General features: G+C 48.9%; 1 long non-coding RNA gene across 1 annotated transcript in view; it reads right to left on the reverse strand.

Annotated features, from left to right (window-relative positions):
- LOC144134715 (uncharacterized) overlaps nt 1–12,487 on the reverse strand; it is a 55,035-nt gene extending 42,548 nt beyond the window's left edge. Inside the window, exons 1-2 of the long non-coding RNA XR_013315222.1 lie at nt 12,374–12,487; nt 1,829–2,007 (exon numbers count right to left, since the gene is read on the reverse strand). This is a non-coding gene — a long non-coding RNA (uncharacterized LOC144134715). The remainder of the gene's footprint in view (nt 1–1,828; nt 2,008–12,373) is intronic.
- Between the last annotated feature and the right edge of the window lie 11,788 nt (nt 12,488–24,275).

Here is a 24,275-nt window from a genome sequence, read left to right on the forward strand (position 1 = left end):
AAGCCGTACACACGTCAGTTGGTGACCTACGCAGGAAGAGGTATGTCTCTATATCCCTTTCATGCGTCATGCTGATGCCGCTCGCGACTGGTTCTGGAAGTTCATAAAGGTCGGTAGTGAGTACTTAAAAGAAAAAAAAAACATTTTGTGCTTCTAGCGTCTTTTATGCTTGCCTATAAGCCTCCATTGCATACACGAAACTCTTTCGGAAATATTTTTACGGTCTCGAAATTTGGGGCCTTTACACCATTAAAAATTACATAACGTGGGAAAGGGTCTTAGCCTTGCTAGAAGGGTTCGGCAGGCTTGCATCGTCAGGAGAGATTTTCTGCTTCGCTCTCTTCAGCTTCGAGGGATGACCAGTTAGCTTCGCTGCTTGTTGCTACTTTACATATTTGAACACGATACACACGTGAAAGTGACCCGCCGCGGCGGCTCTAGTGGCTCTGACGTTTGGCTGCTGAGCCCAAAGTGGTGTTATCGGGTCCAGACCGCGACGGCTATTTTTTAATGAGGCGCAATGTAAAATCCCAGAGTGCTGACTGTTTTTAACGCACGTGAAAACACCCCAGGTGGTCGAAATTAATCCGCAAATCTCCATTACGGCGTTCCTCAAAGCCCACGCGCAGCTACGGGACGTTGCATACCCAAAAATTCTGGCCAAAAGCATTTTTTAACGGGAGAAAGTTTGTGAACGCATTTTTTTTATATATTGTAAGATTTCACTATAACAATCAATATATCCGCAAATATCCCGCCGGCAGGCTTGAATATTTTAGCTTTTAACGTTTTTGCTGTCGTCAGAAGCGTTCGCTATTGGTTTTCGATGCCAGTCTTAACTGCTCGGTGCGAGCGATGGAAACACTGTAAAAGAACCAGTACCATGGTCCATTACCAAGAATGGACCATTACCTTCAAAAAATTTCTGAGGGCCCTTAAGTCTGCTTACGTGCAGGAATGCGAAAGAATAAAACTTTCTAGACCGCGGGTTTTTTTTTCATGGTGGCAGTACGCGTTGTTTTTGCTGTTGTTTTTATTTTCAATTTCTAATTTTGATTTATTTTTACTTTTAGTTTGAATTTTTTACCTTATTATTTTTATTTATTTATTGTTAATTATTTATTTTTCTTTCACTTTTAGTGTTTTTCTTTTATTCTGTTTTTTTATTATTTGCTTCAGTTTTGATGACGCCATTTGTTTGACAGGTGAGGCGGACACTTCCTGCGAACGCACACTTTCGGCGGACTCATGAGGCAAGTAAGGCTTCCGCCCTAATATTTCTATACCAGTACCTTACTGTTTTCCAATATTCAAAATTTGGCCCCCGCGGTGGCTTAGTGGTTATGGCGCACGGCTGTTGACCCGAAAGGCGCGGGTTCGATCCCGGCCGCGGCGGTCGACTTTAGACGGAGGCGAAATTCTAGCCCGTGTACTGTGCGATGTCAGTGCACGTTAAAGATCCCCAGGTGGCCGATATTTCCGGAGCCCTTCACTACGACGTCCCTCATAACCCGAGTCGCTTTGTGACGTTAAACCCACATAAACCAAAAACCGATGTTCAAAAATTTTCTACAAGAGTGTTGGGCATGACTCCACATACCTACCTATACATCTGGAAGCGAAGTTTTGCCTTATCCCCTTGATTGTATGGTGACCTGTATACTCACACAAGAGCAAGAATCCAGAATGTTGAGAGAGAGAAAAACTTAATTAGGAACATGTAACGCCCCTCGCGCCGCGCTCGGCTCACAGGCCATGGCACGCGGCAAGAAAGAGGAAATTGGGCTAGGCCGCCGCAGCGCGAGCAGCGCAAATAAACAGCTCGAACCTCAACGCTGTCGGAGCTGGTTCTTCCTCGCCTTAGCTCCGACAAACGTATGGCAGGGCTTCTCTTGAGCTTGGTGGGTGGCTTTCTCATTTCAGGACTCCACTGGCCTTGGGCGCCCCGCGAACCTGCTGGATTAGGTCCGGCTGGCCCTCCAGGGTATCGCTGGTCAGCTGTGCCTCCTACTGCGCAAATGACGTATGTGGCGTCTTTAGGTTTTCGGGTTTGCTGCCGCCAATCTGAATTCCTTCATTGCAATAGCTCGAAACCTCAAGAACCTATTCAAGGGAGGACAATGATACAAAGAAAAATGAGCTGTTCATTTCGCAAAAAGCTTGGTTGTGAAAGTGTGCAATAACAAATTCAGTTTCCGTTAGACACGAAATAAAGGAACCAAGAAAACGGTCAATACTGGTGCCTACATTGCACCATGGAGCTCAGTCTTTCCCTCTACAGCGATGCGACCGCCTAAGGCGAGGGTAATATATAAATATTGTACACTTAAAAATAAAGCCTGAATTCAACTATTGGCTTCAGTGAAAAGAAACGATATCAAACTATCATATCGGTGCAGTTAGAAAATTATCACAGCTGAAACATTAAACTGCTCTAAACATGCTATATAAAATACTATGCCCCAATATCCAAAACTTTCCAATAAGGAGAAAGAAATTGTTGCAGCGAAATAATTTGGAATTTAAAGAAGGTGCACAATGCGGCGATAGTAAAACAAAAAAAAAATATTGTCTCGCCAAAGCTCGTTATCCAGGAGCTAGAGACGCAATGCAAAGATAACGTCATAGCATGCTTGTGAACTTCATAAAGAGTCCGTTAAATTGCGCGTTCATAGTGGATAATGCGCCGTTATTTGAGGCAGGAACGTGTGTTTCCATCTCGTGTCCGATGGAAAAACAGTCACAGGTGAGCAAATCGCAAGCATGTGCCGCCATCAGCACCCAATTCCAAGCGTAAATCTCCGCGGTGTCTTCGAGCTTGAGAGCTGATTGTACTCTATTCCAAGCAATCCTTTCGTTACCGACACAGCGTTGAAAAGAAGCATTACCTGCAATTGCGGGACTTCAACGTACCAAGAAGGCACGCGAATTCTATCCACGAGCACAATATCTACCACTACCGCACATGTGCGTTGCGTCTTTTGTTTCATACGCGCGGCAGAGGGCCGCCAACACAACCGCACCAGCGAAGCCATCTGGACCTCAAAGCGGAGGAGCGTCATGCGAAATAAAGCTTTCTTACAGCTCACAACAAACGGTTTATGGTGGAAACTAAGCTAAACGTCTCTTCCATGTCGCGAGCCACCGGCTCTCTTCGAAGTCCCGAGTCAAAGGTTAACTGCCCGGAACGAACCGGAGACTCTCCACGGTCGCCTGAGCGAAGAGACCGCTTAGACAGAGTCGCTTGCGTTATGGCTGCGTATTTTATTGAAAGGGAACATCAAGCGGGAATCTGCAGCTTTGCTCCCACTCGACTCAATCTCTCCGTCTCGGCGATGCCGCGCCGTTTGTATCATTCATGGGCCTCCGCTGTACCTCACTTGTGTGGCTTCATTTCTGGGGCGAAATTACTTTTCTGCTGACTTCTTCTTTTCTTGCTCTGGGTCTCTGCTTTCCCCAGGTAGTTTTTCTCCTCGTCCCCGGGTGTGATCCCATAGGCGCATGCGCTCTCTGATTTCTGCACAACCAGGGCGCTGGCCAGCGAATAAATACGATATGAGAAAAAAAAGTAAGCATATTTTGCTAAGTGCAACTCGATTTAGAAGTCCAAAGGCGCAAACTTATCCCTTTGTTACGTACTCGTTATCTTTTGTTGTCGGTGAGATGCAAGTTGTAAGAGTAGGCGCCTATTGGGGGGGGGGGGGGGGGGGGGGGGCATGAGCTTGTGCCCCTGTCACTCTAGCTTCGTGCTACGTTAAACAAACATCACGCAAATAATCCCAATGATCTCCATAAATAAGCAGGGCTCAGAACCTTTCAAAACACCTCTTTTTCTCAGTACTTTTTTTTATACTGCTAACGGCATTAGAGCTCCACTTCACCTGTACGCAGGTGTTTTCCCGGCGCTTTTTTTTTGTTTGAAAGTCTAAACGTAGGGTCTTTGTCACGTGCGGAAAGAAAAGACAGCGTTTATTCCTTTTGCTTCCTTCCTTCTTGCTCGCTTATTTATATTTCAGGACTCGACATCATCTGCGAAGGCAAGCAGGCATTAGGGAGATAATAAACAAATGCAAGAAAAGTTATACCTAAGCTTCTTTTTCCTCTTCCTGCTACTTTCTGATAAAAACCGAAGGCAGCGTATCCCACATATTCTACACCGCCTCTAAGCGCTCGTTTCTCTCTTTTCGCTTAAAGTGTACATTTTCTCCCGCGTCAGTCAACCGCTGTGAGGGTGCGTATGTACGCAGGGGGCGGGGGGTTGGAGCAGTCGGAGGCGACGTGCGCCAAGGTGAAGCCGCGTCTCTACACACAACACGACTCCCGGGTGCAACATAGGTGATACTCTTTTTTCACGGTATCGTTGAACATTTGTATTCTGCAGCATAAATTAGGACCGTCTCTCGCCTTATTTATAGAGGTTGTCGCTCGTCCCGTAAACAGATATACGGCCCACTCTGAAGACGGCAGACTGCATATACTGATGGGGCGCGGCTATTTCGACTGTGTTCCATCGCCCCATCTCCTCTTGCTTTTTCTCGCACTCCTTGTCCGCCGGCCCAAATCTCGCATTTTGAAATAAATGTTTTCGTGTCAGCTGGCGGCGCAATACTGATGGACAGGAGGATTACAAAGATTTCTTCCTCTTTCTTTTTTCCTCGGAGAATCTGCTCCAGCAGGGCTACAATTTATTTCTCTGCGATCTCTTCGCTTCTTTTTTTTTATTTCCCCTCACTCTCGAAAGAACATCCGGGCGCCCTGCAACGAGCAACTGGGGAGCCCTAAATTCAGCGCCGGAGGACCGGAAGTGGACGCGATAAGTTATACCGCGCGCCTCGAAATAAATGTCCCGAGCCGTTGGTTTACGCCGCTGATTCGATCTTGAAAGCGGGCGACTCTGTGGCTGCCGACGCCGCTGTGATGGGGCTACAGCGGTGCAGCCTTGTCCGCTGGCTCCGCAAAGCGCGAGCGCGTTTGCGGCTGCTCGCGAAGCGTGTGCGCGCGAGCACTGAGCGGCAACTGCTCAAAACCGAGACGCGGACGAAGGAAGAAGCAATGTGCAACACAGGCAGAGCTTTACTTCATAAAATCTGACAGTGCCACTGCGTAACAGTCGACGCATACCGCACAAAGGAGCAGTCTGATCGTCGGACCCTCTGGCACTGAAGAAAAAACCCAAGCCCCCAAAACAAGCAAAAAATCTTGAAACTGAGCACCAGCGTTGGAAGCAGCATTAGAGACAAGACAAAGAGGCGTAATTGGAAGGTTCAAGAAACATAACTATAGCTAACGTTAGGTTATCACCCAGCACATCATATCACTGAAGGAAATGTCGTGTCACACTGCGCATTAACCCCCCCCCCCCCCCGCTTTGGCAACCACATCAACAAATAAGCAAGCACAGCCAAAAAGAAGGGGTTGAACACACGAATAAGAACAACTAAACTGATGGACCTCACACGTTACTGGCGCGCTTGTTTTTAGTCAAGTGAGAGAACGCACAAAGTCGCGCATCAGCAAAAAAGGAACTACTCTAAAAAACTACAGCAGTAAACAGGCAAGGGGAAACAAGCGCCTGTAACGCAACCCTCTATAAAAGCATCCCTCTATAAAAGGCGATATCTTAGGGAGACAAGGAAATACTGCATGGTGTGTTTATGCAAGCATCGCTGTTCCGAATACGAAAAGCTTCAGTGATAAATCGATTCCATTTTATGCATGAAATGCTTTTACATCCCATTCTCGGCAAGACGCGAAAATTGTCCGGGAAACCGCGGCGAACCTGGAGCCGAACATATGAGTGAACCTCACGCCGAACATGACGCAGAACCTATCCGAAATATTCCGAAACTTTTCGTCCGAATGATATCCTGCAGAAAAAACCTTCAGCCTCGCGCAGGATTGGAACCAGCGGTGGCGCAAACGGAGCTGCTTCGTTTCCTCATGACTTAGCAACTCGACCATAGCCGCTTTTTTTGTCTTTATTGCCATCCCTATGATGTAACATGTACAATGAAACTGCTTCGCACTATGACTGGAGTAGAAAGGCTAAGATATTCTTTGTTGCCGATAAGAATTAAATGCAAGGGAGACACCCTCTCGCGCTGCACTTTGTATATAGTTTTTATCATCATCAGTCCGTTCATTCGACGCCGAGAATGTTTGCGAACACCGCTGAAGAGAAAACTTGGTTTCGACGAAGAGAAAAGCGCTGGGCTGTCTTGCTACAGTGGATATCTCAACCATGCAATGAGGGAAGGGATGAAAGAAGGGAAGAACGAAGAAAGAGAGAGATAGAGAGAGCGTCTGTCCAGCTAAGGGCAGATAACCGAGGTTCCCCAAGACTCGGATGCGGCTACAATCATCTATGACCCGTCCTAGAATGTGCAACGCCTTTTTTTTGCGATGCATTTCATAGTTACGTCTATTCTCGACGACGAGATTAGACTCAACTTTTTTTTTTTTCACCCGTGCTGAGATGTCAGTCTTTTCGGTGCTAGGTGCACAATCGCAGTTCTTCGATCCCCAGTGCTGCTGGATACCCACCAGCGTTACAAAGGGTGCAAGGTTTCCCCTGGCCTGCTGCTCGGCTTATCTAAAATGAATTTTTTGGGAAATAGGTCTCTGACCCCGCCTTGTGCAGACGAAAGATAAGGCGTGGGACTACCTATACAGAGTGCCCAAAGTTCGCCTTCTAGACAACGTAGGTTTCACAGTGCGGAAAGCTGCAGACACCACACGAAAATATAGGAACCTCTTATTCTTATTCTAGAGGGCTGTCTTCGGTCAACTGGAGATCTTAAGCCGCTTTTAACGCTCGATATTGATGAGGACGCTTAATTTGAGGACCAATTGCAAAAGTGCGGCTTTGAAGTGAGAGGCCAAAGCACGGGTACCGACCAGACGTCTTACTGGCATCACTGTATCAAGTCTATCCACGTTATCGACATCCTTCTCTAAGACACTTGCGCGTTTACAATGGCGGCTGTGATATTCAATATTTTCACTCTGTACATATAAAGCAGGCAGGTCTTGCCCAGACGCGGTAGAGCTGCGTAGGTTTGTAAGGAACGCGATGATATAATTAAAAGACGAGGAAAGTAATTTTATTTGGCATACAGCTTTTTAGTGCAACTTGCTATTTCCATGTTATTTATGAAATATTGATCAAAGAATAGGGAATCACATGTTCAGCAGGAATACGAAAGTTTATAGTAAATTGTCTCTTGCCGCAAAAAAAAAATTACCCGAAGAAACCCGAAATGTGTAACTTATTTCTCATGAAACCGATTTGTGCCAGAATTCATATCGCCCAATTTTTTACCCCCTAGCGGATTCCGGAAAAATATGAAACCCTGGAACGAAGCCCCCTATATATACACAATGTGTTTCAAGGAAGCCAGCCACAAATTCTTAAAAACAGGGTCTTTGAGCTAATGACACGTTTTTTGTGTCATAGTAATACCGGTTTTGGTGGATGTCAAAAAAAAGCGAATCATCGTGACATTCTGTGCTTCGTCCTCTCAGCGGGGCTCCTCGCCATTCCACTGCTGCAGTGAGGGCGGGGCAGAGAATGTCACGTGGCACGGGCGTCACGGAGTGTCGAGGTTTGATCGGCGTCGTTTTGCGCTCCCTGCTGACGCGCGCACTTCGAATGGCGCCTATCCGAAATAGTTAAAAAGTTAACTATTATAATTAAGTTAATCACTTTAATAGTTGACATTATTCGCCTCTCTTTTGACGTCTGCCAACACTGTTATTACTATGCCGCAGGCAGCTTTTCTTTACCTTAAAAAGCCTATTTTTCAAATTAGGGGCGGGTTCCCCTCGAACGCCTGATATGATACTGCGTGGGTTTATTCTGAAATCCACTCTGTTATTGCTTGAGACAATATCAAAAGGCAGGTGGTGGCTGCAACTTGGTGGAGAATGCTGTTGCCGTCAGGTACTGTTCGGATAACAAACGAGGCTGAGAAACGCAGCTGTGTAGGAAACGGGGGGTGTGAGATGGATGGCCGGTACGTTGAGATATATGTGTGCGGCGTACAATGTAAGGGCTCGTTTTCTGAGATTTATGGGAAGAATTGTGAAAAACAAAGTGGCTAGCGATAAGAGAGGAGTGAAGAGTAACTTTATGCTTTCAAGGATGATACACTGACCCTGTGTGAATGCGAGGAATGAAAGAACCTAGCAGTGTGATTCTGATGTTGTTCTAGATTACTCTTCAGATGATCTGAATGAGGAATGGCGCGTTAAATGGGGTTTGACACCCTGAATCTGCACGCGAGCTATGAGAGACGCCGCAGTGGAGGCCTTGGGGTTAATTTCGGCTACCTTGGATTTTGCACTTCACCCCCACTAAAACGCAGCCATCGCTGCTAGATCTGATGGCGCCATATTGGGATCAGCAGCCGAATACCATAGCCACTGACACACCACGGCAGGTGTTTCCTAATGAGGATCCATATTCGAGTTCGGGTCTGACGAGCGATTTCCCCGCGTGGCTCGGAGGTGGCATTTCAGGAATCGCAGTGTGTTGTCAGGAGATGAAATGATGTAGATGTCTGAGCTCCACGAAAAACCGTTTTACAAGGTGACGCCTAGGTACTTCGGACACTGCACAGACTCCACACGGACATTGTAAACATAAAACTAGGCTGCTTTTGACTGCGGTTGGAGGAAGCGAGTGTGCCTTTGTTGGGGTTAAGGGGGATCAAACACCGACTGCACCGTCCTTGCACATTATCAAGTGCAGCGTGAATGGACGCTAAGTCGGACATGTTAATGACGGCGCGACACATGGCTCAGTCGTCATCAAGCGCACGGATCGAAGACGACAGACGAAAAGACAAGTCGTTAATATGTATTAAATAAAAGAACAGAACCTACGACAGACCATTATGGGACGCATGTTACCCGTGGAGGACTAAAAGAGCGTTTGCTAATAAGCACAGATTGGTAACAATTAGTAATAAACTACACTAACCGTCCGAGATATAAGGATAGAAATTTGAAAGCGAAAAATTTTGGTACGGGCCGATGTGATAACTTATCGAATGCTTTGGCACGTTCTAAAAGGCCACCATTAGTTAGGATGTTGCAACAAAACAGAGGGACAGAAGAAGGAAGGCGGGGTTGTTAACCAGCAGGTGGATCCCGACTGACTAGCCGCACTAGGGTTAGGGAAGAGTGATCAACAAATCACGGAGGACGTCAATTAAGGATGTGTGTACGGCCAAATCACAGCCTGTCGCGCAAGCATGACGCTTTTAGAAAGTGCAGCAGTGACCGGCAAGCCTTCAGGGCTTACGATCGACGTGACCATTGTCCGAATGGCTCGCTCTTCATCAGCGGACGAGGAGCGGGGCAGGCGACCGGATGCACAGTGTGTTTGTCTTTCGTCACTAAACAATGGGCTTTACAGAGTATATGCTGTGTTGTGTCATCATAGCCTCAAGTGCCACGGGCAGGCCTGTAGTCTGTACCAATACGGAATGAAGTAGTGCTTTGTGAAAGTGACACAGAGGCACAGGCGACATTGAAAAAACTGCTTCACATCGCGGTTGACACGGCGGAAGACTGAGCTGCACTTCAAGGTCCCTGTTCCAAGCAGAAAGCGTGAGCTCCCGTACTAGCGTGCGAAGCCTCCTCGCCGCGTCAACTTTCGACCGACTTTCGAGGGATGGTTACAAAGACCGTCACAGTGGGCAGATCGGGTGGCTTTGTCCGCGTGGTGGTTTCTGTTATGCCGCTGTGTTCTGGCAGCCTTTGAAAAATTGTACTGTGTCCTCTGATGATAGAATTGGGGCAAAGCTCTCGTGTTTCCTAGACGAGTTGCTCATGCGATATGCGGCGAAGGGAAATTGGCAGGCCTTGGAGGGTCGTTTTAGAGTCAGAAATGAATAGATCATCGAGTCGGATAATAAGCCCAATTACAGCACGAAGAGCAGTGAGTTCCACGCCGAGCGAAGTCTGGTAAGATTTTTTTTTTTACCATCTCCAGTGGGGTCCAGGACTAAGAACTCCACTCACTATTTTTTCTCATCAATAAAGTTTTATTCATTCACTCATTCGATCAAGATTGATCTTGCCGGGAGGACAGACCTCGAAGGACTTGTGAAAATAGCTGAGTCGTCTGTGCAAACGTGCATTCGGCCTCTGTAGGTAGCAGAGAAAAATTCTAACTTGGCTTGTTTTATAGCTGCCTACTGGAGGGGTAGGACGTTTGTCCTTCTAATGATCGCAATTACAAGGAAGATTAACTGCAGGAAGCCAAATAGTTATGCGTGCCCGAATTATGCACCCGATGATCTCCCCTAAAGAAAGGGTGGGGGGGGGGGGATCGAGAAAACGTGGACAATCGTGGCCAGACGCCCCCTCCCCCGTGTATGAGATGTGAAAGCTCTAGGAAAAATTTCGATTTATCATAACGCAGAGAAAGCGATTACTTCTCACATAACAAATTGATTTATCGTTTACACGCATTGCGTAAGGTATCATTGCCTCAAATGTACACGCAACAAGAGAACATTTCTCACTGCAAATCTCCAAGCCTTGCCGTACAAGAAAGCTTGAAACGATCGCCTTTCGTGGTCTCGAACAGATGTAGATGACGTATATGGAGAGCTGGGCCTCAGTATACGCCGACGAGATTGGAGAGCAAGTCGACAAATCGACCAGACCAAGGTTGAAGAGCTTTGAGCTCAGCACTGCACCAACGTATAGGACACCGCGAGAGGTGTAACGCGAAGACGTTGGTCCCTCCCGAGTGGACACGAAAAAGGACATGTGCTGGCGACCATTTAGGGAATATCGTATCCATTTATAAATTTTACTACGTATACAGGTGAGGTGCTACGTGAAACGTTTTCTTGAAGTCGAGCGTTGCAATGTTTGTTCGTGCCAACATATCGAGTTAGCAATGAAGTGTTGTAATTCTACTAATTGTGCGTTGCGTGCGTAACCGTTGCGAAAGCCATGCTGTGAGGCGGTAAAAACGTGCATAAACATTTGACCACGCAATATATGCTCCAAAAGCTAACAAGAGATTTGCATTAAGGGTACTGGACTGTAATTTTCTGCGAGTTTCTTTTCCCCCGATTTCAAGACCGGATTAACAACTGCAACCCTCCGATCTTTTAGAACTAACCCAGACTCTAACTAAACTATTGCGCAGAAAATTCAGTCGATAAAGAGATACTTCCTCCCATTTGTTGCGAAGACTTCGGTTATTTAAGCGAAAAAGTGACGAAACGCTAGCACTGGGCTGCAGAGAATACTTCGCGTGCGTGTTAACAGACATCAGTTAAAAGCTAATTTAAAAAGCACTACTCTACAAATAGATTACTGAATTTCCTCCTGGTCCCTTTCAGACGTGACGACGATAGCACAGTCACCGCGTATCTTTCGTGAGGTGATCTTTTCATTTGTCTGCCAGGTAAATTCGCAGCCAAGTTTCGTTGCCTTTGTGAGTGTGAGCCAAAAGAGTGGCTTATTGGCAGCAGGCAGTTGTCGTAGCAGCGAATATAAGTTCTCTTATCCGTCCCTTTTGCTTTTGCTTGTCATTCCTTTTTGGTTTTTCGGTTTCCTAAACAAATAAGAGTGGGCGGTGCTTTTCACATTTAGCAGAAAGCCGATGAATGACTCCAAAGTCAGAAGCACAAAATGGGCTTGAACCAAAAGGTGCAGCAGCGCGTTCACCAAAGTCATCAGATTTTCAGCATCTTTCTGTATATCCACTATATCCAGATTTTGCCGCCTGCATTATAGTTCAAGGTCATTCAGCTGTTTTATCAGTGCAGCGATCTCCGAGTTCTGATAGCAAGATTCCAAGCGGTCATGGCTGGCGCTTCATGTTCTGAAATTCTGTGTCTTGTGTGCTGTGGTTGGCAACGATGGGACGTATTTAGAAGACCTCGTTTGGACTCATTCTTCAAGGTTATTAGGGCTCCTTTAAGCTAGCCAAGCTCTCCCTTCTTCCTCTCATTTCTAAGAGTAGAGTTAACTTTGCTTTGGGACCTCAGTCAACTCAGCTACATGATCACATTTCTGCTCGCCAGTATGCTATAGTACCCCAAACGAGCAGGTCCACGGAAATGTAGGAGCTTTACTACCCTTTTCAAGCTTCTCGTAGCCTCCTGAGTAGGCACCAAGTGAAAGTTAAATCTACATTCAGTGCAGGTGGCAAACTAACGTCCGTCAGAGGACTCCTACTTGCATGACAAACAAATAGGTGTATCTGACACATAGGCAGCTACTGGAACAGAAGGACAATTGCAAGCGAAGCCAATGACATCATATATGGCAGCCGCAGCAGAGGCAGTGTCAAGGTAAAAAAGTACAAATCTAAACACGAAGAAAGAATGAGTGCACCAACCTGAACAGCGAAAAAGAAGCGCCTCGTATCTCTGAGGTCGAGAAGAGCCCACTTTGTGCGCCTATATCTCCGTTGTAGCGCCAGGAGCCCTTCATACACGTGACGTGCCGCGGTAGGCAGAATCCGATCGGCGGCCGCACGAATCACGTGGTAACGTATTGTCGGCGCGTGCCATGTTTCCCTGGCGGTGCCATATAAAAGGGAGTCTTCTTTCCTCGTTGCCGAGAGCAGGCGTTTGGTCTCCTCTCTACGCCGCGCACGGTGACGCACGGTGTCTGCCGGTGTCAGGTGAACGGCGCCTGAGCGGCGCCGCGACTACGACGTGGTGTAAGAGGTGGTATTGGAACGAATGAGTGCGCACGCGGAACTGTTGTGACTTTTGAAACCGATCGCGAGTCTTTGGTTTCGTTACTCGGTGAGGCAGCCATCGGTATCATGCCGCCGAGAGTGTAGCGTTTTCTACTTCGTTTGATGCGCTACCAGTATACAGTGGTGCCAGAAAAAGCGCCAATCCCTGCCGACACACCTTCACGAGCTCCCGTGTTCTCGAAACATGACGGCAGCTGCTTGACTGTGTCCGAAGTCACGTCTTATTCTAAAGCTCGTCTAATGAGCTTGAAGACTGCGGACGACCTGCTTGCAAGAGTGAGGGAGTGTTAAGCACGTGACGGAGTTTGTAAGGCGCCTCGAAAAATATCTAAAAGCAGGTGGCCTGTTGAAAACAAAACTTTCCCTGCTTTCTTGGTCGACAGTGTCGCGAAATGTTTGTGCTGTTTTCTCGCAAAAGCAATTGCCGCTAGAAGTTGGAAGTGTTGTCGCCATGGGTGCCATGGAAACGGCTGGATGTGCGATAGGCAGAAGCCGATCGACGGCCGCACGGGCCGCGTGATCATATCTTGTCTGTGCATGTCATATATCCCTGGCGACGCCAAATAAAGAAGAGTCTTTTTTCTTCGCCGCCGCGAGCAGACGTTCGGTCTCGTCTCCCCCTCTCGCAAGGCGATGCACGGTGTCGGTTGGCGTCAGGTACCCGGGGCCTACGCTGCGCCGCGCCTATGTGACAGTTGTGTCCACAATCGAAGCGAACGAAGACGCTATGTAATTTCACGTCGAACTCTGTATACTTTGGCACTGGCTTGAATGAACCCGTGGCGTCTTTCGTCGTCTCTTTATGCTCCAGGTCTCCAGAAGTCGCGGTTACATTACTGCGACAGTAGTCGACTCCAGTCTACTTTTTTAGGGAAAGCGCATAAACGTCGAGAAAGAGAGTAGAGGACGATTCTTTCCTTTCCTACTCAAAAGATGCTGTCGCATGCACATAAACGCGGATAGAGAGACCTTCCTTGCATGCGTATTTTCTATGCGTTTTGAACATTTACCGATCAATCTGTCCGAAATGGCAAGTTTAAGACATGTGGGAAATTGGTAGTTGCCATGCGTTTCTATATACCTGAAAACCATGAACACTGCAAGTCGGGCACTGGGAAACGGTGAAAAACCCTAGACAACGGCTGTAATTTTATTAACCTATACCGAATGGCACGGTCATTGAATTCATCCTGGTGCTTCCTCATAAGGTTCCTTTGGCACTGAAGTCGCCAGTGAGGATGAAAGGCTGGGTGTTCCCGCTGGCAAGTTGATGGAGATGTGTGCGCGCGCCCACAAGAGAGAACGTGAGGGTGCGGCTCTTCACCGTTACTCGGGCGTAGAGGTTGTCGATGTGCTCATGGGGTTTTCTGGGTGAAGATCCCAAGTGGGTTCGGGTTTCAGTCACGGTTCGCATGACGTGAAGGAAAATTGCCATCTCAGTTTTGCAAGGATGTTCTTAACGAAACCCATATTGAAGAAAGATGTTTGAATCCAAGAATTACACCATCTATACCATCATGTGATAGATTCCATAATTTCGCAAGGCGCGCTGGTGAATGAAATTGGGCAGTAGTTCAATTGAGAATAGGACGCGTTGAGCGTTCGCATGTGGACGGACGCACTCCACATCGGCTCCGTGTCTTTTCGAAGATTCCGACCCAATTTTCACGTGGGCCACCGAAAATTTTCGGCTACATCGACGGATAACGTCACCTGGACCACGGCGACACCACTCCTGAGCCGGTAGGACTTTTTTGGACTTTTATCGGACTTTCGAGTGGCCACCTGCGGCCGGGAGCGCTGAGCCTAGCGTAGGCCTAGCGCGCTCCCGGGGCGGCCCCGTGCGGTGCTTGCGTGTCTAGACATCGGCCAGCATGGAACCCCGGGACGCTGACGACCCTATCATGAATGAACCTACCCGGATCTCGGCCCAAGGTTCGCCGAATATTGAAAGTACGGACGAATCTCCTGCCGCGCCGCCGGTCAATGCGAGCCCCGGACTTGGGGACGCAGTGACCGAGGCCATGGAGACCTCGCCACCGCAGCGGGACGACGGGGCGGACATCGACCCACTGCAAGACGAAGACATGGATCGTTGGCAGCTTGTTTCTTACAAACGGCGCCTAAAAAGGAAAGGCTCGAAGAAAGGCTCGAAGGGGCCAGGCGATCCCCGGGAAGAAGCAAGCAACAAGATAGCGCCGACAGCCGCAGCTGGCGGAGCAGAGACGCGAGCGAGTGGCGTGCCGCGCTTTACATTAAAACCACATCTGGCGGGAGCGCAGTGGCAGATCAGGCCACGTCCGCCGCCGCTACCGAAGGATGATATCAAAATCATTTATCGCCCCAAGGGAGGCCTAAAAATCAGCGAAATCCGTGTCGACCAGGCAACGCAAGCCCTCGTCGCGGCCAGCGGAGGAATGATCAAGGAAGAAGACTTCATCATGAGACTCCGGCCCGGATCGAACATCATGATTGCGAGCACGCCCGACCTGGACATCGGCGACGTGCTCAGGAAGATCGAAAAGCTCACGATCAATGACCAGACCTATGCAACCAACACCTATCCAGCCCTACCGGACGACCTGAAGCGTGCGGTAATTCACGGCGTCATGCCGGGGCAATCACCGGCCCTACTGAAATCGAGGCTGCAGCTTCGATCACAAGGAGTGAAGATCCTGGAAGCGAGAATGCTGGGCAAGTCGGAAACGGCGCTCATCACGTTCGACGGCCCGTATATCCCGCAGTGGGTCATCTACCGATCCGGAGAATTCAAGACCTACCCATATCGTCCTACGAGACAGATCTGCTACGTGTGCGGAGAGCAAGGCCATCGTTCGGATGTCTGTCCAACGCCGAACACCAAGCTCTGCAGGACGTGCGGCACACACGACCCACCAGAAGGCCACCCGTGCAAGGCCAAATGCATGGTGTGCGAAGGCGACCACGTCACCACGGAGTGCCGTCGACGCCTCAAGACTACTGAGGAGCTCCGGGGCAGCACGACCGGCGGCCGGCAGTCCCGGAAACAACAATGGCAGCAGCAGCAGCAGCAGCAGCAGCACCAACTGCCGCAGCAGCAACAACCGCAGCAGCAGCAGCAGAACCCACACCTGAGTCGAGAGCGCCGACCCAGGTGGCTTAGCTCGGAGCGGGACCATGGCCGCTCCTCGAGCCGAGGCCGTAGCACCGTGCGAGATCACAGCCAGAGCCGATCCAGGGATGACTCCCGCCGCTAAACCGGTCAACGGCCAAGCCGAAGCAGCAGCAGCAGCAGCCGCCGCAGAAACAACAGAAGAAGGGCGGCGTCAAGGTGAGCTGGGGAGTGGGCTCTCCAAACCCACTGATTCCGCACTCGGATCAAGATAATATTACGCGTAACTCGAAGGAAATTAAAGCTCTAAGAGAGGAGAATGCACATCTCCGAAAAAAAAATCGATGACCTCATTAAAGAGATGCAGGCTCAGAGAACAGGGCACGTACCGCGGCCCCCGACTCCGGCGGCCGAAGTGCAACGATCTCCAACCCCCTTAGAAGTGAGCCCCGAAGAATTCAGAACTTTCATGCAGCGCATGGAGGATTTCATGATTCGCACCGAAGGACAGTTCCGACAAACTCATGCAAGATTAGATGCCATGCAGGTCCAACTCAACCTGTCAGAACAGAACATCACATTACTACAGCAAAAAGTTGCGTTGCAGGACCAAAGTTTCCGCAGCCACGTCAAAAGTCAAAATACGCAACGAATAACAAACGAGGCCCGGGACAGGCTCATACACGAGCGCCGTTTCGGAACTGAAGGCTCCAATCAGAACAATGCCCAAAACAATGGCTAAACAAACTCCACTAGAAATCTGGCAATGGAACTGCAGGGGGTACCGCCAAAAGCAGGGACTCCTAATGCAGTTTTTACATACGCAAGGTTCAACACCCGATATAATAGCTTTACAGGAAACTAACACGACACCGTCACTCAGGGGATATACGTGCTACGATAGCGGACGCATGGCAACCTTGGTCAGCAAAAAGTTGGTAGCCATAGCCCATGACCCAATTCCCAACACCAAAATTGAACACTTAGTGACGGAAATTATTCCCAAAAAGAAGCGTAAGGAAAAGAGTGTCTTTCTAGTAAACCTCTATAGCCCGCCTCGCCAGCGGGACGCGAATTTTGATATACTCTTTCTAGGGGCCAGCAAACTTGCGAAAAGCAACTCGTTGCTCATTGTAGGCGACTTCAACGCTCGCGGACAGCAATGGGGATACCCCACTAGTAATCACAAAGGTATACAGGTCGAGGACGCGGCGGAAGCGATCCAATGTACCCTCTTAACAGACCAACTTCATCCCACGCGACTTGGCACTTCGATCTGCCCGGATACGTGTCCGGACTTAACGTTTGTCAGGGGAGTGAAGCACGCAACGTGGGAGAATCTAGGCAGTGACCACTATATCCTGAAGGCTACGATAGCAGCCACCAACATCAAGCGCAAGCTCGGCACGGCCAAGATCACCAACTGGCCGGCTTTCCGCAAGGCTTGCGCGGACCTGGAAGGGGGGATTACTTCCATAGATGATTGGTGTCAACAACTTAAAGACATCCAGAAGCGGTACACTCAGGAAGTGGATCGCACCGAGCAAACACCTGAGGTGGACCCTCGGCTCATCAGGCTGTGGGAGGCACGTCGAGGACTCACCAAGCGCTGGAAGAAGCAGCGCTTTAACAGGACTCAAGCTCAAGATCGCAGAAGTCACCAAGATAGCGGAGGAGTACGCGACCCAACTGGCCAGGCAGAGCTGGCAGCAGTTCAGTAGCTCGCTGGACGGTACCCTCAGCACGGCCAAAACGTGGCGTATACTCAAGACCCTCCTCGACCCTACCCAAACCAGGGCCGAAAGCGGGAAAGCTATCCGCAGACTCGTCCACACCTTCGAGGGTACGGAAGAGGAACTGCTAGATAAGGCCAAAGAGAAATGCTACGGCACGACCTTGCCTGCGGCATACGCGAAACCATACCTGGGGAAACCGAACACCCACTTAGACAGGCCGATCACCAGGGAAGAAGTGTTCGCTACCATAAAGGCATGCACGCGCAACACTGCGGCGGGAGCAGACAAGATCCAGAGCGCACTCATACGCAACCTCTGCGACGAGGCGGTCGACCAACTGACCACCTTCCTCAACGGGCACTGGGCCGCAGGCACGGTTCCTGAAGAGTGGAAGCATGCAGAGGTCGTAATGATCCCCAAACCGGGTAAGAAACTCCAGATCGAAAATCTCCGACCTATCTCACTCACCTCCTGCCTAGGCAAGCTCTACGAGCGAGTCGTTACTCGGAGGCTCCAAAGCTACATGGAAGACGAAGACCTGTACCCCCACAGTATGTTCGGCTTCCGAGCCCACCTCTCCACCCAGGACATCCTCTTACAACTCAAAGAGGAAGTCCTCACCAACGTCCCGAGCGTAGGCGAGAACGTGGTTATGACCCTCGACATCAAAGGAGCCTTTGACAACGTTAGCCACACGGCTGTAATGGAAGGACTCGACAACCTCCACTGCGGCGAGAAAATTCACAGCTACGTGAAGGCCTTTCTCTCCAACTGCACTGCAACGGTTGGGCTCGGAGACCTTCGTAGCACTAAATTTTCGACCCCAAACAAAGGCACACCTCAAGGGTCCGTCATCTCGCCACTACTTTTCAACGTGGCCATGATCGGCCTCGCAAGACAACTCGAGAAGATCGAAGGCATACAGCACGCAATATACGCTGACGACGTCACGGTCTGGGTTACCACTGGGTCGCTCGGCCAGAAAGAAGAACGACTGCAAGCAGCGGCTACCTGCGTGGAGGAATATGCCAGTGCACGAGGCCTCGCCTGCTCCACCGAAAAATCAGAACTCCTGCGAGTCCACAAAGGGAAACACAAGGAAGGGTCCCTCAATGTCTCCCTCGAAGGACAGCTAATTCCCGAACGAGACAAGATACGCGTCGTGGGAATGTGGCTGCAGAGCAACCAGCGATGCGGCCATACGCTCGGCCTTCTCAAGCAATCGACCACTCAGGTCGCCAGAATGATCACGCGCGTGTCGCAGAAGTGGAGCGGCATGCGAGAGGGGGATACCCTGCGCCTGGTTCCGAGCCTGGTGGTTAGTCGCGTAGGTTACGCCCTCCCGTACTTCAACCTCAACAAAGGAGAAGTGGATAGTGCAGACACCATACTCCGCAAAGCTTACAAAACAGCCCTGCATCTACCAATGAACACCTCCAACGAAAAACTATTGGCTCTTGGAATTCACAGCACCTTCGAAGAGATCAAAGAAGCCCAACTGGTCACGCAGTTAGCTAGGCTCCAGCAGACTCCTACGGGGCGCTCGCTCCTTAGCCGACTGGGGCTAGGCGGAACTGCGGAATTCGAGAATCGTACTGCGAGCATACCGGACGCAATCCGCCAGACGCTAAAGGTTCGCTCCCTTCCCCGGAACATGGACCCCAACTTGCATGCGGCCCGTAGGGCAGCCCGGGCGAGGTATGTACAACAAAATCCACAACGGTATACACGGACGCGGCTCCGTATACAAGAAGCTCACATAACAGCACAGTGGCGGTAGTTATTGATTCGAACTTAAAGGAATTAGCTAGCGCCTCAGTGAGGGATTGCACGGTAACCGAAGGGGAGGAGCTGGCCGTAGCTCTAGCGGCGGTAGCCGGTTATCGAAGCAACATGTCCCTTACCATCCTTACAGATTCGAGAGAAGCGTGCCGTAACTACATGAACGGCCGCATAGGTCGCGCCGCGCTCCGGCTCCTCCAGAGCGCGACCCCACCAAAAGTCATACATAGCATTTACTGGGTGCCAGGACACACCGACATAGCGGGGAACGAACGCGCCGACGAGGTAGCTCGAGGGTATACGAGCCGAGCTTCCTCCCAATCGGACGATCTACCCGACCGAGTCAGTCCTACGCACTCAGACATTCTCAACTATCCGCCGCCTCATCCTGATCTAAATCAACTAGAGGCAGTGTATTGGCGAAGATTGCAGACAGGAACATTCCCAAACCTGCATATCCTTAGCAAGATTTACCCGACGCAATATCGGGACACTTGCCCGTGGTGTGGCAGCAAACCATCGTTGTACCACATCACGTGGGAATGCAGTAAAAACGACAGCTTTCGCAAATACCCGAGTGCGGAACAGTGGGAGAGCCGGCTCTCCAGCGGCGATCTGGGTTGCCAACAAGGTCTGATCCAGCACGCCCAACGAGCATCGAAGCTCAGCGGAGCCCTGGAATAGGGGCACCGACCCTGTGAGAAGAAGGAAGATGGACCTCTTCTTTCTCGTCTGCTACTAGCACCTTTCTAGAGCATTAAAAGTCTTTCCTACCTACCTACCTCAATTGAGAATATTTATTAGCTGATCTGTAGATTGGAATGGCCTTTCCCATCTTCCATTCGTGAAGGAAATCACGTGTACACAATGAATTCATCCTGGTGCTTCCTCATAAGGCTCCTTTGGCACTGAAGTCGCCAGTGAGGATGAAAACGATTGCGGAAATGTCCTTTATGTCCTTCAGCAGTTTAGAGTTTAGTAGGGGCCGGCTGATGAGGAGAGCCTAATATTTTAAAATATAGAAACAATGTCCTCAGCGGAAAAAGTTTTCGCTGGCCGTCTTATGTGATTATAAAAAAAAAATTAGTGGCAATTCCTCGCGTGGTAATTCCGGTGATCCGCGGTAGCTGTTCGTCATTGTCATTTTGCAGTTGTTGCATTCGCCACGCATGAGCGTGTGACGATTGCGTTCCTCTTTTGCGAGGGTTAACGCCAGGCACGGGCTATGTGCACAACTTGATCACGTGATCGCGCTCCCGCGGGGTGGCAGGGTGGTATCGGGTGCAGGGTGCCAACCTGCCCTCCAGTCGTACTCGGCTGCACGGACACTTGATGGCCACGACAACCCCTACATGTAGCCAGGGAACCTTCGCCTTAGCAGCCAGCGCTGTAAACGTATTCTTGAAGGTATTGGTGAGCGCTATCAAAATACGGAAAGGGACGAGCACACAGGGACGAAGTGTTCATCCCTTTCCGTATTTTGATAGCGCTCACCAATACCTTCAAGGGTGCATTTCCAACTAGTCCCAGTTGTAGCTCTTTTTACTGTAAAAGTAGCCCAGCGTGCTAGGTTTCTCTAATAAAGAAGGACGAAAAGGCGTGGTAAAACGTTTTAGTACTGCCAACACCTGCCATTATTTCACGAAATTTTTATGAGTGCAACTTATGAGTGCAAAGGAACTTTTTATCCTTTCGGAAACACATCACTTCTATTAATATCTATTCATCCCTTTAATTGATGTAACATCAGGCGTACCGCAAGGTAGTGTAATAGGCACGTTATTGTTTTTAATCTAAATCAATGATCTACCGTTTGCTGACGATTGCGTTATTTATCGCAAAATTCGTTCTTTTAAGGACCACATCGGTCTTCAGGAAGATCTACACCGCAATAGTAACTGGTGCTGTTCATGGTAAATGTCCCTGAACAGTGATAAATGCCAATTATGACATTTATCCGTAAACGGTCTAATTAACCACAGACCACTTAACCACAGACCAGTCACTCTTGCGCCATCATACAAGTACCTTGGCGACCACTTTTTACCTTACCTCTCATGGAAAACTCATAGAAAAATTTACAGACAAAGCCAACCGTACATTAGGCTATTTAAAACGTAACCTCAGCAGGGCGCCTTCTTCCACACGGCAGCTCGCGTATCAAACATTTGTCCGCCCTTTCCATTTGGTCACCTCAACAAGACTACTGTTACGTTTCGCCTACGACGCGCGGTATAGCCGGCGCGGATGCAACGGACGCCGGGGCTTCGTTCAAAGTGGCGGTCATTTTGGGCCCGTTCAGTGCTGCCGCAACGCCTCCCGCCAAGCGCGTCCAGGCAGGTTTCAATGCCACGTGTCTTCGTGTGTGCGTGTGTGTGTGTGCATGTTGGTGCCCACGCTTGTCAAAGCGCGGCAGCCGGGGAGAGGAGCTCCCCAACTGGGAGGCGAGGAGGTCTGACCGGCGCCGGCCCGGCGGACGCGTCACGTCTCAACATGTCCGTGCGTCGCCGTCTCGTGCGCCTCATCCCGGGCCGTTCCTTCTTGCCCTCGACTCCGAGGGTATAAAGGCAGCTGCCCCGGACGCCAAGAAGAGACTTCGATTTCTTGCGTCGAGTAACGTGGTCGCCCTGACCGGCTGCTCTTTTGCGATGCTAGAATAAACAAGTTGTTCTGTTGGCAGTCGACTAATCCTTTGCCAGGACCTTCGGATGTTTCCAGCTGTGCCCCAGGCCGCCAGGCCAACGCTACCCTTGGGGCGACCCATTTGCAACACTACGTAATTCATTCCCTATAGAGCGCGTAAAAAATCGTGGCGCTCGCTTTATTCCTCGCCACTATTGCCGACATTCCAGCATAACTAACATTAAGACGTCACTGTCCCTTCTATCCTTAGAATCTCGAAGAACAATAGCACCTATCCGCTTCTTCCATAAAATTGTTTACAGCCATCATTCCTTCACCCTACCTCTTACACAACCGGCCCGCACGTCTCCCCTATTGCATAATCACCTCAGTTTTAAACGCCTTTCGGTGAGGACCACCGCATTCAACTCATCAGCCCTGCCCCGTGCAATCATTTATTGGGATGGCCTTCCTGACAACATTGTTCACATCACAGATTATGTTATTTTAAAAGAAAAAATAAGGAACATTCTGTTCTGAAGTGTTTTTTCAATTAGTTCTATTTTCTGATTGACTGCTTTCTATTGCATGACGATGTTAAAATAACCATCTTCTATTTGCTTCTGTTCGCACCCCAGTTATGCAACCCTCCTCACATAATACTCCAGTAGGAGCCCCTGAAGTATTTGAATAAATAAATTAATAAAAAATAAATACTGGGACTTCTGGAGATGCATTACGCTTGCAAAATCATTCTGAGTTGCTAGGTTAAAGAACGACCTTGCGTCTCAAATTGTATCTTGTAAAAATATATAAAGCGCACTCAGGTCAACGGATAAGGAAGACCCGGACCTATATCGGTCAAACGGGCCGCTGCCTTAATGTGCGCCTGCAAGAGCATTTTTTGTCCTTGAAAAAGTCGCCTTCATCTAATCTCGCTAAACACTGTTGGAAATGCAGTGGTTGCAAGCCTTTGCTTGATCAAACCACAATCTTGTTTCGACACCCTAATCAGCTAACCAGAGAGGTTTCAGAGGCCTATCACATCCGTAAGAATCAGCACACGTGTGTTGCCGACCGCATGGTGGTTCTGCATGAAAAGGAGTTTTCTTATCTTGACGCGCCTGCATGAACACTTATCCTGATGCGCCTGCGTGAAGGCTTTTGTTTTGTTTGCGTTTTTTTCTATCTTTTTGCGTCTTTATTGAATAAACGCCCAGTTGCGAGTAAAAGCGCTTGTGTTGTTCGGCCTTCCTTGTCCGTTGTCCTGAGCGCGCTTTATATATATTTTACAAGATGCAATACAGACTAGCTCAAATGTCGATTCTGTCTCAAATTGCAGTTAGATAAGTGCTCCCAATCGCATAATGTCATATTCATGCAGAACTTCTCTACCTTTCTTTGACCGCGCGAAAACATTTTTCGTTTATTTGCATTCGTTTCGTGGACATTGTATTCAAGCGTTAGGCGCGAATTTCACGAAAATGGATCTTTGGCCTCAATTTATTTGTAAGTTTCTCCATCTTACTCCTAAAATGATCTAGTTATCTTCAAAAGATCACTTATGAAATGAAGTTTCAGAAGATAGAAGGGAGGAATTTCGTTCTTCATTTCTGCCTCGTTCCTTTTGTCAAAAAGCAGAGTTTCCTTTACGTGAGGCGCGGTTTTGGAGTTAAACTGGCATGGATTAGCATTTGATCGCGTATTTCTTGACAGTGGATATTAGAGGTTAGGCTTTCAGGGTGGTTTGTTTTAGTATCAGATATACGATATTGGCATAATACTCGGTGACTCGTACTAGTTAAGTAACTCATTGATTGATTGAACTTTATCTCGTAAAAGCGAGTGGAGACGGGGACTAAAGGCACAAAGCGCCTGACAAAAGCCCCAGCCCCCTGCCATAAGCAGTTACAACAGCGGTGCTAATTGAAATCCATATATAAAAGGCGATTAAATTTCGCACAAAGGGACAGAATTGCAGTGACAAAAATTATTAAAAAATTGTTAATTAGGATGAGCAAGCCACATAACGCATAAGCAAAAATCCAATCTGCATACACTTTTTGTGAGGATATATACGTAAATAGAGAGATAAAATATACATGATCAGGAAAAGCATATGCTATCGGCTATAGAATTAGTACACTCAGCTCCTTTGTGAAAGAAGTTTCTGAACGCTGAAATCTGCTCTCCAATACTTCTCTCGACTGATATATGAAGGTTTGTTTCCCATAATTTGCTCTTGTTTTCGGTACATGCCAAATATTTCGCCGTAGAGGCTAACGAGATGTTTCATGAATAT

This window comes from Amblyomma americanum, chromosome 1, assembly GCF_052857255.1.
Source record: "Amblyomma americanum isolate KBUSLIRL-KWMA chromosome 1, ASM5285725v1, whole genome shotgun sequence".
Taxonomy (NCBI): domain Eukaryota; kingdom Metazoa; phylum Arthropoda; class Arachnida; order Ixodida; family Ixodidae; genus Amblyomma; species Amblyomma americanum.